This window comes from Heteronotia binoei, chromosome 20, assembly GCF_032191835.1.
Source record: "Heteronotia binoei isolate CCM8104 ecotype False Entrance Well chromosome 20, APGP_CSIRO_Hbin_v1, whole genome shotgun sequence".
In the NCBI taxonomy this organism is placed as follows: domain Eukaryota; kingdom Metazoa; phylum Chordata; class Lepidosauria; order Squamata; family Gekkonidae; genus Heteronotia; species Heteronotia binoei.
Window position 1 is genome coordinate 10,585,519 of NC_083242.1, and position 14,747 is coordinate 10,600,265.

The window sequence follows — 14,747 nt, forward strand, 5'->3', positions numbered from 1 at the left end:
CCTCAGATCGCAAAGCATGGAGGCACACCATCCACCAGGCTGTCTCTTCCTTTGAGAACGCACGCATAGCTGGTCTTGAGGACAAAAGGAGATTGAGGAAGAATCGCACTGCTACAGCACCAACCCTAAATCAGACTTTTCCCTGCAGCCACTGTGGCCGGACCTGCCTGTCCCGCATTGGTCTTGTCAGCCACCAGCGAGCCTGCAGCAGACGTGGACTATTGCACCCTTCTTAAATCTTCGTTCGTGAAGCCAAGCCGAGAGAGAGAGAGAAGTGTGCAGACTCTTATCTGGGAGAACCAGGTTCGATTCCCCACTCCTCCATTTGCACCTGCTAGAATGGACTTGGGTCAGCCATAGCTCTCTGGCAGAGGTTGTCCTTGAAACGGCAGCCTCTCAGCCCCACCCACCTCACAGGGTATCTGTTGTGATGTGGGGGGGAGGTAAAGCAGATTGTGAGTCACTCTGATACTCTGAGATTCAGAGTATAGGGCAGGGTATAAATCCAATATCATCTTCTTCTTTTTCTTCTTCTACTACCGCCGCCGCCGCCGCCACCACCACCACCACCACCTTCTGCAGGGTCATAGGGTTGCCAACCTCCAGGTGGGGCCTGGAGATCCTCCACTTTTCCAACTGATCTCCAGATGGCAGAGATCAGCTCCCCTGGAGAAAATGGCTGCTTTGAAGAGTGGACTCTAGGACAGGGGTGGCCAAATTGCAGCTCGGGAGCCACATGTGGCTCTGTCACATATATTATGTGGATCTCAAACCCCCGCCCCACCCTCAGCTGGCTTACAGAAAACATCTGTCTCTTTAAACCAAGCCAAGCCAGACGGCAGCTTGGACAATACATTTTAAGTTAAACTTGCTTTCTTTCCACCTCTCTCTCCCTCCCTCCCTCTCCCTCCTTCCCCTATCTATTTTCCTTCCTTCCTTCCTTCCTTCCTTCCTTCCTTCCTTCCTTCCTTCCTTCCTTCCTTCCTTCCTTCCTTCCTTCCTTCCTTCCTTCCTTCCTTCCTTCCTTCCTTCCTTCCTTCCTTCCTTCCTGTCTTGCTGCTCTCAAACATCTGACATTTATTCTGTGTGACTTTTACATTAAGCAAGTTTGGCCACCCCTGCCATAAAGTCCACCCTCAAAGGCTGCCACGTTATCCTTGGGCAGTGATGTACGGATGCCAGCCTCCAGGTGGTGGCTGGAGAACTGCTACTACAACTAACCTCGAAGCAACAGAGGCCAGGTCCCCTGGAGAAAATGGCTGCTTTGGAAGGTGGACTCTATGACAGTCTAAATTGTCCCTCCCCTCCCCAAACCCCGCCCTCTTCAGGCTCCACCTCAGTGCTCCCTGCTCATGCATTCTGCACTGGCACTGTCCAGTAGGCACTGAGACAGTTGCAGGTTTCAGGATACTAATTTCTTGTTAACCCAGAAAACGGTTTACAAAAATATGCAATCTGAAAATGAGAGAAAGTAAGAAGAAGATAATGGGTTTTTTGCTTATGTTCTCTGGAGGGTCACGGGAGGAGGGGGGAAGGGAGAGAAAATGCACACATATTTGGCCAGCTTTCTAGCCAACTGTTTTCCCAGCGGAGAGATAAAGAGCAACAGCACTGGAGAGAAATATTACAAATATAGATCTTTCCCAAGTCGATCAGAAGTCATCTCTGGGCTTGGAAGGGAAGTGGGAGACATATTTTAAAAATAGAGTCATCCTGGAGCATCTCCAGCAACACAATCCATCAAACAGCAAATTGGAAACAATAACTCTCACCGCAGCTGCCTAAATAAAAACCGAAAGGAGCCCTGACCCGACTTAAATTATGTTTGCTCGTGGCCCCGCAAGCGGACTCCGGTTCTCCAGTTCTCTCCAGTGGGAAGAAGCCTGGAAGGAGATTTGAATGAGCCCAGCTGGGAGAACAACACCAGAGCGTGGCCCAGCTAGTCCCGTGTTAAGCACTCCCTCCCTTTGAATGGTTCTCACAAACCAACAGAGTTGTTAGGACTTGGGGCACCCGTGACAGAAGAAGGCCTTAAAACAGGGAGAAAAGGATCAAAATCTGCCACAAAATTCTCTCCAAAGACAACACCCATGCCCTGTCTCTGCTCCCAAGATATTTCTCCAAGTCTCAGCTGGTGTTCACTTTTCTCTCCTCCTTTGAATCTCAAACTTGCATGTTCCCTGCAAATGTTGCAGGTTCTGTCTCTGATGTCCCCCAAGACTGGTCACCAAAGCTAAGAACATGCAGCATTTCCTCAGATTTCTCACCTTACCCCTTCCCAGAAGGCACCTGGGTTTCTGGCCATTGTGTGACGCAGAGTGTTGGGCTGGATGGGCCATTGGCCTGATCTAACATGGCTTCTCTTATGTTCTTATGTGACACAGAGTGTTGGACTGGATGGGCTATTGGCCTGATCCAACATGGCTTCTCTTCTGTTCTTATGACTAGGCAGTGATGTCTGTCAGAGGTCTCTCAGCCCCACCTACCTCACAGGGTGTCTGTTGTGGGGCAGGGAAGGGGACAGAGATGGTAAGCTTTTCTGAGACTCCTTCCGGTAGTGAAGGGCAGGGAATAAATCCAATCTCCTCCTCCTTCTCCTTTTCTGACTGCAATCTGCATGTGAACTGAATCTACTTGAATAAATGTAAGTTTACACACACACTATCTCTCTCCAGTTTGGTGTAGTGGTTAAGTGTGCAGACTCTTATCTGGGAGAACTGGGTTTGATTCCCCACTCCTCCACTTGCAGATGCTGGAATGGCCTTGGGTCAGCCTTAGCTCTCGCAGGAGTTGTCCTTGAAAGGGAAGCTGTTGTAAGAGCTCTCTCAGCCCCACCCACCTCACAGGGTGTTTTTGTGGGGGGGGGGGGGAGATAAAGGAGATCGTGAGCCACTCTGAGACTCTGAGTGGAGGGTGGAATATAAATCCAATGTCTTTTTCTTTTTCTCCTCCTCCTCCTCCTCTTTGATGTTTAACTTGATGAACTTGATGTTTAACTTGGCAGGAAAATGTCAAGCGGCCCTCCAGGGCCATGGTTCTGCTAAGTTAAAGGGAAAGGAAAGGTCCCCTGTGCAAGCACCAGCCGTTTCCGACTCTGGGGTGACGTTGCTTTCACAACATTTTCACGGCAGACTTTTTACGGGGTGGTTTGCCCTTGCCTTCCCCAGTCCTCTGCGCTCCCCCCCCCCCAGCAAGCTGGGTCCTCATTTTACTGACCTTGGAAGGATGGAAGGCTGAATCAACCTCGACCTGAGTTCCGCCAGGGATCGAACTCAGGTCGTGAGCCAAAAGTTCAGACCACAGTACTGCAGCCTTACCACTCTGCACCATGGGGTTCTGAAGTTAAAGGCTGTTGTGCAAAAGATCAATTTTTTAAAAAAAAAAATCAGTCCAAAGGGAAGCCTGCCCCTCTGCCCTTCTGCTTCCCTTCCACCCCATCCTCCTCTGCCCCCACCCCCACCCCATCCCAAAGGTCTGAGGAAACCTGTGGCGTCACCGGTCTCTGGAAAGGAATCAGCCACGGCCCTGCAGGACACGTCCTGTTCGCTGCCGCTTCCTTCTAATAATAATAATAATTTTCGGGGGGAGGGGGGAACTAAGTTGGGGACGTGCTAGGGAGGAAGGGCATCTTCGGTGCCCTCCTTTCATCGAGGAAACGGGACAAAGTCCATAATCCCTTAATAAGCATCTCCTGCAAAGGAGACAGAAGCTGCAGCCGCAAAAACAAGGGATGGGACGCCCCCCCCCCTCTCTTTCCACAACAGCAAGAGAGCCAAGCTGGCAACCTCTGCCAATCCAACAGAACTCCAAGTTTCCTCACGCACGCCTTCTTGTTGTGAACCCTTCCTCCAAAGACATTCTGTACTTTTACATGCTCATCTCCATGCAGGGCCTCAGTCCTCCTTGTGCCACTACAAGAACTATTCTATTTAAGGTTAAGGTTGCCAAATCCCCGCAGCCTCCGGTGGGGGACTACACATGCTTTGGCGACGTTGTGCACCAGCCGCTCTAGGAGCTTCCAGGAAAACTCTATGGTTTCTCTGGACACTCTAGCAATTTGGGAGGAAAACTATAGATTGTGAGCTTTTCTGAGCCTTGGGGAAGTGGGGGTGGAGCCAGGAGACTTTGGAGGTGGAGCCAGGAGACACTGGAGGTGGAGACAAGAGCAAGGGTGTGAACTCCAAGGGGAGTTCTGGCCATTACATTTAAAGGGACCACACGCCTTTTAAATGCCTTCCCTCCACTGGAAATAATGAAGGATAGGGGTACCTTCTTTGGGGGCTCATCGAATTGAACCCCCTGGTCCAATCTTTTTGAAATTTGGAGGGTGTTTTGAAGAGCGGCACCAGATACTATGCTGCAAATTTGGTGCCTCTACCTCCAAAAACAGCTTCCTCAGAGCCCCAGATACTTGCAGATCAATTCTCCATTATATCCTATGGGAATTGGTCTCCATTTCATTTCATTCGCGATTGATACCCCGCCCTATCCCGCAAGGTGGACTCAGGGTGGCTTATAACATTAAAACATTACAGTAACAATAAATAAAACCTATCCAATTAAACGCAACAAATTTAAAATATCTCATAAACATAATACATAAAATAGAGGATCATAACTCCAACCAGGGCGTTTTTTGAGCAGGAAGGCACAGGAACGCAGTTCCGGCTGGCTTGGTGTCAGGGGGTGTGGCCTAATATGGAAATGAATCCCTGCTGGGCTTTTTCTACCAAAAAGCCCTATGTGAAACAATGGTGACATGAGGGGGTGTGGCCTAATATGCAAATGAGCTCATGCCAGGCTTTTTCTGCTAAAAAAGCCCTGACACCAACAATAATACAGCCAGAAGCTACAGTTCAGCAGTGCCCAGCAGACATTTCCCTCCCACCCCCCATCCCCCGCTTTCTGACGACCCTGAAGTGGGGGGAGGGCCTCCAAACCGGGGGAGCCCAACCTGGCAACCCTAACCTAGAGGTTTGTCCTTCAACCCCTCTCTCAGCCACTCTGTGCAAGGGTCACTTCCAAGTGGGGAGATGGAGCAGGAGAAAGAGTTTCAGCCCACCCCCGCAACAGCGCCACCCCCTGGCTGCCTTTTGCAGTTTAAAGCGAGGGGTGCGAAAATTTCCTTGACGATGGTTCTGTTGTGTGTCAAGGCTCCTTTGCATGCTAACTCACTTTGTGCCTTAGCTTCAGGAAAGCAAGGAGGGACCTTGGCTCTGCGATAGAGCATCTGCTTGCCGTGCAGAAAGTCCCAGGTTCAAATCCTGAGCACCGCCAGATGAAATAGGGTTGCCAAGGCCAATTCAAGAAATATCTGGGGACTTTGGGGGAGGATCCAGGAGACTTTGGGGTTGGAGCCAGGAGACATTAGGGGTGGAGCCAAGATCAAGGCTGTGACAAGCATAATTGAACTCCAAAGGGAGTTCTGGCCATCACATTTAAAGGGACGGCACACCTTTTCAATTCCTTCCTTCCATAGGAAATAATGGATAGGGGCACCTTCTTTTGGGGCTCACAGAATTGGACCCCCTGGTCCAATCTTTTGAAACTTGGGGGGTATTTTGGTGAGAGGCACTAGATGCTATACTGAAAATTTGGTGCCTCTACCCCAAAAAACAGCCTCCCCAGAGCCCCAGTTACCCGCGGATCAATTCTCCATGCTTTTCTATGGGAATAAATCTCCATAGGGAATAATAGAGTTCCCAGAAGACATTTCCCTCTCCTCCCTCTGCTTTCTGACTACCCTGAAGTGGGGGGAGGGGCTCCAAACTGGGGAATCCCCTGCCCCCACCTGGGGATTGGCAACCCTAAACTGAAAGGATCAGGTCACAGTCAGTGTTCCCTCTATGCTGAGTTAGCGTGAGCTAGCTCACAGTCTTTTAGCCTCTGGCTCACACATTTTTGTCTTAGCTCAGTTAAAATGGCCCTGGGCTTAGAGCAAGCTAATTTATGCAGTTGCTCGCAACTTGAAGAGAACCAGTTTGGTGTAGTGGTTAAGTGCGCAAACTCTTATCTGGGAGAACCAGGTTTGATTCCCCACTCCTCCACTTGCACCTGCTAGCATGGCCTTGGGTCAGCCATAGCTCTGGCAGAGGTTGTCTTTGAAAGGACAGCTGCTGTGAGAGCCCTCTCCAGCCCCACCCACCTCACAGGGTGTCTGTTGTGGGGGAGGAAGGGAAAGGAGATTGTGAGCCGCTCTGAGACTCTTCGGAGTGGAGGGCAGGATATAAAGCCAATATCTTCATCTACCTCACAAGGTGTCTGTTGTTGGCGGGGGAAGGTAAAGGAGATTGTGAGCCGCTCTGAGACTCTTTGGAGTGGAGGGCGGGATATAAATCCAATATCTTCATCTACCTCCCAGGGTGTCTGTTGTGGGGGGGGGGAGGGAAAGGAGATTGTGAGCCGCTCTGAGACTCTTTGGAGTGGAGGGCGGGATATAAATCCAATATCTTCATCTACCTCCCAGGGTGTCTGTTGTGGGGGGGGGGAGGGAAAGGAGATTGTGAGCCGCTCTGAGACTCTTTGGAGTGGAGGGCAGGATATAAATCCAATATCTTCATCTACCTCACAGGGCGTCTGTTGTGGGGGAGGAAGGGAAAGGAGATTGTGAGCCACTCTGAGACTCTTCGGAGTGGAGGGCGGGATATAAATCCAATCTCTTCATCTACCTTACAGGGTGTCTGATGTGGGGGAGGAAGGGAAAGTAGATTGTGAGCTGCTCTGAGACTCCTTGGAGTGGAGGGCGGGATATAAATCCAATATCTTCATCTTCTTGAATACCAGGAACTCACAAAGTAGAATTTTTGCTCACAAGACTCCTCAGCTTAGAGGGAACATTGGTCACAGGTGTTGAGAAAGACTTTTGGTTAAAGGCCCTGGAGAGCAGGTACCACTCAGAGGGACCGGTGCTGACCCTAACAGATCCGTGGTTGGCCTCTGAATAAGTCAGCTTAATGTGTTATGGTGGTTAAGAGCAGTGAACTATAATCTGGAGAACTGGGCTTGATTCCCCACTCCTCCACTTGCACCCGCTGGAATGGCCTTGGGTCAGCCATAGCTCTGGCAGGAGTTGTCCTTGAAAGGGCAGCGCTCTCTCAGCCCCACTTCACACGGTGTCTGCTGCTGGGGAAGGAGATAAAGGAGACTGTAAGCTGCTCTGAGACTCCGAGAGAAGGACGGGGTATAAATCTGTGGTCTTCTTCTTCCTCCTCTACATGAAGCCAGCTGGGTGACCTTGGGTCAGTCACGGTTCTCTCTGAGCTGTTCTTGAAAGAGCTCTCTCAGCCCCACCAACCTCATAAGGTGTTAAGACAATTGTAAACTGTGAAGAGTTGGGGGGAAAGGAAGAGGAGGAGGAAGAATAAGAGGTGATGGTGGTGAAGAAGGAGGAGATTGGATTTATACCCCACCTTTCCCTCAGAGTCTCAGAGAGGCTCACAATCGCCTTCCCTTCCTCTCCCCACAACAGACCCCCCTCCATGAGGTAGGTGGGGCTGAGAGAGCTCTGAGAAAACTGGGGCTGGCCCCAAGTCACTCAGCTGGCTGCATTGGATGGAGGAGTGGGGAACCGAACCCGTTTCTCCAGATCAGAGTCCGCCACTCTTAACCGCTACACCAAACTGGTTCTCTTGTACTTGACGGGTACCAGGAAAGTTGTTGGTGGGCACCCTGAGCCTCATGGGCGCCGCGTTCAGGACCCTGTCCTAAAACTTTGATAGACCAAGGGTGTGACTCCGTTTATAAATCAGTTTTATGTGTGCTGTGGGTGTTTGGTGGCCCCTTCTCAGAGGACAAGAAGTAGCCCCGGGCCTTGAACTCAGCAGGAGCTCCAGGAGCACAGCTCCTGAACCTTTTTGAGGGTTCCCCCTCCTCCACCCCACCTATCTTGTCCATTGAATAGTAGGTGCAGCTGCATAACAATCCCTGGATGAGGAGAGCGGGCAGCCAGCCAGCCACCAGGAGCTTTGCCACGCCCCCAGCAGCCCTCATTAACCCCTGGAGAAGCCCGCCCCACCCTTTCTCCACTTCTTATGTGATTTTGGGTGGTGGGTGGCTTGCTGGCCTTTTGACTGGGGGGGACAAGGATAGCCCCAGGTGAGTGAGGCCTGCTTGGGCTGGCTGGATCTCTAGCCAGCCCAAGCAGGCTTCTCTCGTTCAGGGCTCTCTTTTCTTGCATTAGGTTGCTGTTGGCTGGGGGGGGGGGCGGCATACACTAATGAGTTATGCTGACGAGCTCCACCACCTATTTTTCTACAAAACAACCCGAGTAGCCTCAAACTGAAAATGTACAACTGTTCTGGAGAAATTTTGTTCAGGCCTCGGCCGTACCGCTCAAGTTCTTCGTCTGCTTCGAGGAAGAGACTCACGAGAACCGGCGAGGGAGGGGCCGCCCGTCAACTGTACACCCACCCACCCACCCGATGAGCAGTTCCTGTTTGGAGGGAAAGACAAGGACTGGGAGCTATCAGGAGTCTCGCTGTTGACTCTGCTAATAGAAACCCTCTGTGTAAACAGGGAGGGATTCCAACGGAGATCAGAGCCCTTTTCTCTTTCATGAAAAATTAAACATTTTTTTTTCCAAACTTTTGGGAACTCACACCCACACCCCCCTGGACAGTAATTAACTTCTTCCTGTTCTGTCCACAGCCCAGTTTTCCAAAAAAACAGAGTGGGATGGATTATTTTTCAAAGGAAGTGTTATTGAAACACTTCTCAGCCGTGTCCTAAGAACGGGGAGGGGGGAACTGTCACAGTGTGACCTAGGAAGTGTGGGTTGAGGACACGGGCATTCATCCTGGACAGCTAGGTCCTCGCGGGGTCCTCGCAGGGTACCCAGAGCTTAGTGTGAGTTGGCAGACACGGGTGCATTTGAGTTTTCCTAGTAGTTCCCAAAACATGGGAGGGGAAACCTTTGGCGAATTGCGGCAAGACTGTGAATCTGTTGGCGAAAACCCACACTGCATTTAGCATTCTGTCTCTTCTCTGGCATGCAGAGCCTCCTTGGTTTTATGGTCGTCCTTCTCGGCAGTCATATTGTACTAAAAGAGCCCCCGGGAGAATTCACAAGGAAGGAGAAATATGATTCTACCACCATCCCCTGCTTCATCTTCTCACACACTGTACCTTCTCACACACACTGCATCTTCTCACACACTTCCCTTCTCACACTGCCCAGACTTTTCCATTGTGATGTCTCCAAGAGGCACGGCCAGGGGCCAGGGCTCAGATTCAGCAGGAACTCACAGGAGCGCAGCTCCTGGACCTCTCTGAGGGTTCCCCCTCTTCCTCCCCACCTACCTACCTTGTCCATTGAATAGTAGGCGCAGCTGCATAACAATCCCTGGATTAGAACGGCCAGCCAGCCAGCCACCAGGGGCTTTGCCACATTCCCAGCACCCCTGTAGAAGCCCGTCCCACCCTTTCTCCACTTCGTCTGTGATTTTGGGTGGCGGGTGGCTTGCTGGCCTTTTGACTGGGGGGGGAGCCCAGGAGAGCCCCAGGAGAGTGAGGCCTGCTTGGGTTGACTGGATCTCTAGCCAGCCCAAGCAGGCCTCACTCACCCAGGGCTCTCCTTTCTTGCATCGGGTTGCTTTTGGCTGGGGGGGCGGGGCGGCATATGCTAAGCTAATGAGTGATGCTAATGAGCTCCACCACCTATTTTTATATGAACATATAAAGCTGTCTTATACTGAATCAGACCCTCGGTCCATCAAAGTCAGCATCGTCTTCTCAGACTGGCAGCAGCTCTCCAGGCTCTCCTACTGGGGTTTTTCACACCTATTTGCCTGGACCCTTTTTTGGAGATGCCGGGGATTGAACCTCAGACCTTCTGCTTCTACAAAATGAGCCCTGGGCATGGCTATCGCTTGTACCGTGAAGAAGCTTTTTCTACACCCCTTGTTTTAAATTTTTTTTAGATGTTTTGCAAACCTGGTGTTTCTTTATCTGCCTTTGTCAAAGACTTTGCTCTAGCCCAGGGGTCTTTTTTGAGTCTGTGGACATCTCCAGAATTTTGACACAGTATAGAGGGTACAGCCACAAAATGGCTGCCTCAGGAGGTGGAGCCAATCACAAAATGGCTGCCTCAGGGGTTGGAGCCAACCACAAAATGGCTGCCTCGGGGGTTGGAGCCAACCACAAAATGACTGCCTCGGGGGGGGGGGGGGTGGAGCAAGAGAGAGGGAAAGGGAAGCAAAAGACAGCCAGTTCCTTGGGTGCTTAATTCTCCCCCCGGGCCACATGTTTGACACCCCTGAGCTAGAGCATTCTTTCCTGAGCTGCTAGCTGTGTCCATGCAGGCTGTGTTTAGAGCTTCCATGAATCCTGATAGACAGAAAACACATGAAACTAGGGTTGCCAATCCCCAGGTGGGGGCAGGGGATCCCCCGGTGTGGAGGCCCTCCCCCCGCTTCAGGGTCATCAGAAAGTGGGGGGAGGGAAATATCTGCTGGGAACTTTATTATTCCCTATGGAGATGTATTCCCATAGGAAATAATGGAGAATGGATCCATGGGTATCTGGGGCTCTGGGGGGGCTGTTTTTTGAGGTAGATGCCCCAAATTTGCAGCGTAGCATCTGGTGCCCCTCCAAGTTTCAGAAAGATTGGACCAGGGGGTCCAATTCTATGAGCCCCAAAAGAAGGTGCTGCTATCCTTCATTATTTCCTATGGAAGGAAGGCATTGAAAAGGTGTTCAGTCCCTTGAAATGTGATGGCCAGAACTCCCTTTGGAGTCCAATTGTGCTTGTCACAACCTTGCTCCTAGCTCCGCCCCCAATGTCTCCTGGCTCCACCCCCAAAGATTCCTGTCTCCACCCCCAAACTCCCCAGATATTTCTTGAATTGGACTTGGCAACTCTACATGAAACTGCCTTATACTGAATAGGGCCATTTCTCCATCAAGGTAATTTTATCTACTATGACCACCAATGACTCTCTAGTGTCTAAGGCTTTTCACCTAGTACCCAATCCTTTTATTTGGAGATGCCGGGGACTGAAGCTGGGACCTTCCGCATGCCAAGCAGATGCTCTACCACTGAGCTACGGCCCACTCCCAAAGCAGTGATAACCAATCTTTCCTCCAAGCTGCAGAGTCTTGTGAGCAAAAATTCTACTTTGTGAGTGAATGGCATTAAAGCTGTGAGCTGCTGCATGAATGAGTGTCCTCTGGGGTCATCCTTCCTGAGCTAAGACAAAAATGTGTGAGCAAGAGACTAAGAACCTGTGAGCTCACTCACGCTAACTCAGCTTAGAGGGAACACTGCTGCTGGCCTCTAAGATGCTATAGGATTCGAATCTAGCTCTTCCACAGATGACCAGCATAGCTCCTCTCTGAAACTAGACTGCCCACAGAAGAGTCAGCATCTCAGAGGAAACCCCCATGCATTGTGGTTTTTGAAGTCTTACAAACCGATCATTTATGGCTTCTTGCTTTCTGCTCGCTCACAGGGTATCTTGTGTTCCGGACCCCTCCGGCAGTTTTTGTCTTTTTCTCCCTGCCATCTGCCGCTGCAAATTCCATTAAGCCTTTTCCCACGTGGCAGGAATAGAATTTCAAGCCATTGTAGGAGAAGGGAGCAGAAGAGAAACCCAACCTGCAGGGACACAATGTGTATGCCAAAACAAAAGGGGAAAAAATTGCTAATGTTTCGGCTATTCAAGGAGATGAGAGAGATGCCCTAGACGGAACACACCTGGGAGAGGCATGGAAAAGGGCAGCCCCTGGAAGACCTTCCCTGGGAGGCAAGGTTAAAAGCTTTGGGGAGTTTGTAGGGCGTTTTCCCACAGAGCTTACCTCGGAGCAATGTCCCTCTTCACCACACAGCGTCTGCGCAGATTTCCCACCAACTGCTCCGCATAACCAGGAAGAGCCGCAGCTTTTGCGTCGCTAACATAAACTGGTTTTTAGCAGTTTACATCTGCGACGCAAAAGGTCCAGCACTTCCTGGTTATGCGGAGCAGTTGGTGGGAAATCCGCGCAGACGCTGCGCGGTGAAGAGGGACGATGCTCCGAGGTAAGCTCTGTGGGAAAACGCCCGTAGTGTCAGGAAAAAAAGACAAATGGTAGGGGAGGGAGCGATAATGTGGGTTTAGGGCAGCAGTGGCCAGACTATGGCTTGGGAGCCACATGTGACTCTTTCACTCATATTGTGTGGCTCTCAAAGCCCCCACCACCTTGTCGGCTGACTTGGAGCTGGCGACTTGGAGAATGCATTTAAAGTTAAAGTTGCTCTCTTTCTGCTTCTCTCTCCCCATCTATTTTCCTTCCTCCCCTCCCTTACTTCCCTCCCTCCCTCCCTTCCTCTTCCTTCCTTCCTCCCTCCCTCCCTTCCTCCATTCCTTCCTTCCTTCCATCCTCCCTCCCTCCCTTCCCTCCTTCCTTCCTCCCTCCCTCCCCATCTTGCAGCTCTCAAACATCTGATATTTATTCTGTGTGGCTCTTAGTTTAAACAAATTTGGCTACCCCTGGTTTAGGGAAATGGTGAATAGAATGGAGAGAAACATAGAACACTATGGAAATCATTTCCAGAGGTAGCTGTGTTGGTCTACAGCACAACAGCGAGATTTCTGGCCAGTAAGCACCTTAGAAACGGACACGATTTGGGAGATAAAAGCTTTCGAAAGACTAAGCATCCTTCGTCAGATACAGGTTAGAATGGAGACCTCTGAGTCTTTCTATCTCTTTTCTAAGTTGTGTCTGACACAAGAGTTTTGACTCTTGGAAGCTTACACCCCCAAATCTTGTTTGTCTCTAATGTGCTACTGGACTCAAGTGTAGCTGCACTTGTAACAATTAGAGACCAGGACTGAGAAAATGAAAATGGCCAGAACTTTGCAGGACTTTCTTTGTAGCAGGAACTCCTTTGCATATCAGGCCACATACCCCTGATGTAGCCAAACCCCCTGGAGTTTACAGCAGACCCTGTAAGAAGAACCCTGTAAGCTCTTGGAGGATTGGCTACATCAGGGGGTGTAGCCTAATATGCAAAGGAGTTTCTCCTACGAAAAAATGCCCTGACACCAACCCTAGTCTTTACGTTTCCCAAACACCTGGGAAGCTGGGTTAGACAGACCCATGTCATAAATCCTCTCAGTACACAGGGGCAAAGAAGCCAGAGGAGTGCATGGGACATTCAAAACCTACCTTTGCACTGGGTCACTTCCTCCCTAGATCTATGACCTCTGTCAGCATAGGGTTGCCAATTCTCATTTGGGAAAGACCTGGGGATTTGGGAGAAAGGCCTGGGGAGGGACGTCAATGGGGTGCAATGCTGCAGAGTCCACCCTCCAAAGCAGCCATTTTCTCCCGGGGAACTGATCTCTGCTGTCTGGAGATGGGTTGCAGTCCTGGGAGATCTCCAGCTCCCTGGAGTAGAGTTGCCAATCTCCAGGTGGGAAAAAATTACACTGTATCCGAGTAGCACATACAAGATTCTTTAAGGAAATATTATTTAAAGATGCAACGCAACAAAATTACATAAAGAATGCAAAAAGTCCCAGCGTGCAAAATTCTCTGATACGGTCCAGACTCCAGTACTTAGAATACTGTTTTTCATGGAAATTAATCCTCGGAGAAGGAATAGTAGGAGACCGGTTTCCTCAGTCACCAGTTGCACCACACATCACTGCGCATTTCTGCTCCTAAGACAAAATGTAAACCCGTACACAAAATATTTTCCAAAACTTTATTAACTAAAATATATATAAAAACCCAACCCCCTCTTTTTAATATACCAATTTCATAGACGTTCATTCATTTCCATGAAAAACAGTATTCTAAGTACTGGAGTCTGGACCGTATCAGAGAATTTTGTACACTGGGACTTTTTGCATTCTTTATGTAATTTCGTTGCATTTTTAAATAATATTTCTTTAAGAATCTTGTATATGCTACTCGGATACATTGTAATTTTTTGCCAAATATTTACTGGGTATCCTCTGTATTTACCAATCTCCAGGGAATCACCTGGTTTGGAGGCCCTCCCCCCACTTCATCTAAAAGCAGGGGGGGATGTCTGCTGGACACTCCATAATTCCCTATGGAGATCGATTCCCATAGGGTTTAATGGAGAATTGATCTGTGGGTATCTGGGGCTCTGGGGGGGCTGTTTGTTTTGAGATAGAAACACCAAATTTGCAACAGAACATCTAGTATCTCTCCTCAAAACACTGCCCAAGATACATAGAGATTGGACTATGAGTTCCCAAAGAAGGTGCCCCTATCCTTCATTATTTCCAACAGAGGGAAGGCATTTAAAAGGTTTGTGGTCCCTTTATATGTGATAGCCAGAACTCCCTTTGGAGTTCAATTATGCTTTTTACAACCTTGCTTCTGGCTCCACCCTCACTGTCTCCTGGCTCCACCCTCCGCAGATATTTCTTGAATTGGACTTGGCAACTCTACCCTGGAGGTTGGCATTCCCATTCAACCAGGATGGAGGCTCTTGGGACAGAAAACTCTTCATCTGCTGCCCAGTCCAACTACTCTTGAGCAGCCGCTGGCAGTGTGGGCCTCTAATCCCCCTGTTTCGAATTACAAAGCCCCCAGAATCCCAGAGAGAGCCACCTCCAATCCGAGGCCGTTCGCCCAGGCGGCTTTTGAAATCTAGACAGAAGGTCTTTCCAGGAATTCTTTTCTTTCTTCCTTTCTTTCTTTTAAAATGAAACAGCTGGAAATTTGTCTCAGCAAGAGAAAGTGTCCACTGGAAAAAAAAGAAAGAAAGAAAGTCAGGACTTCAAGCAAGCAAA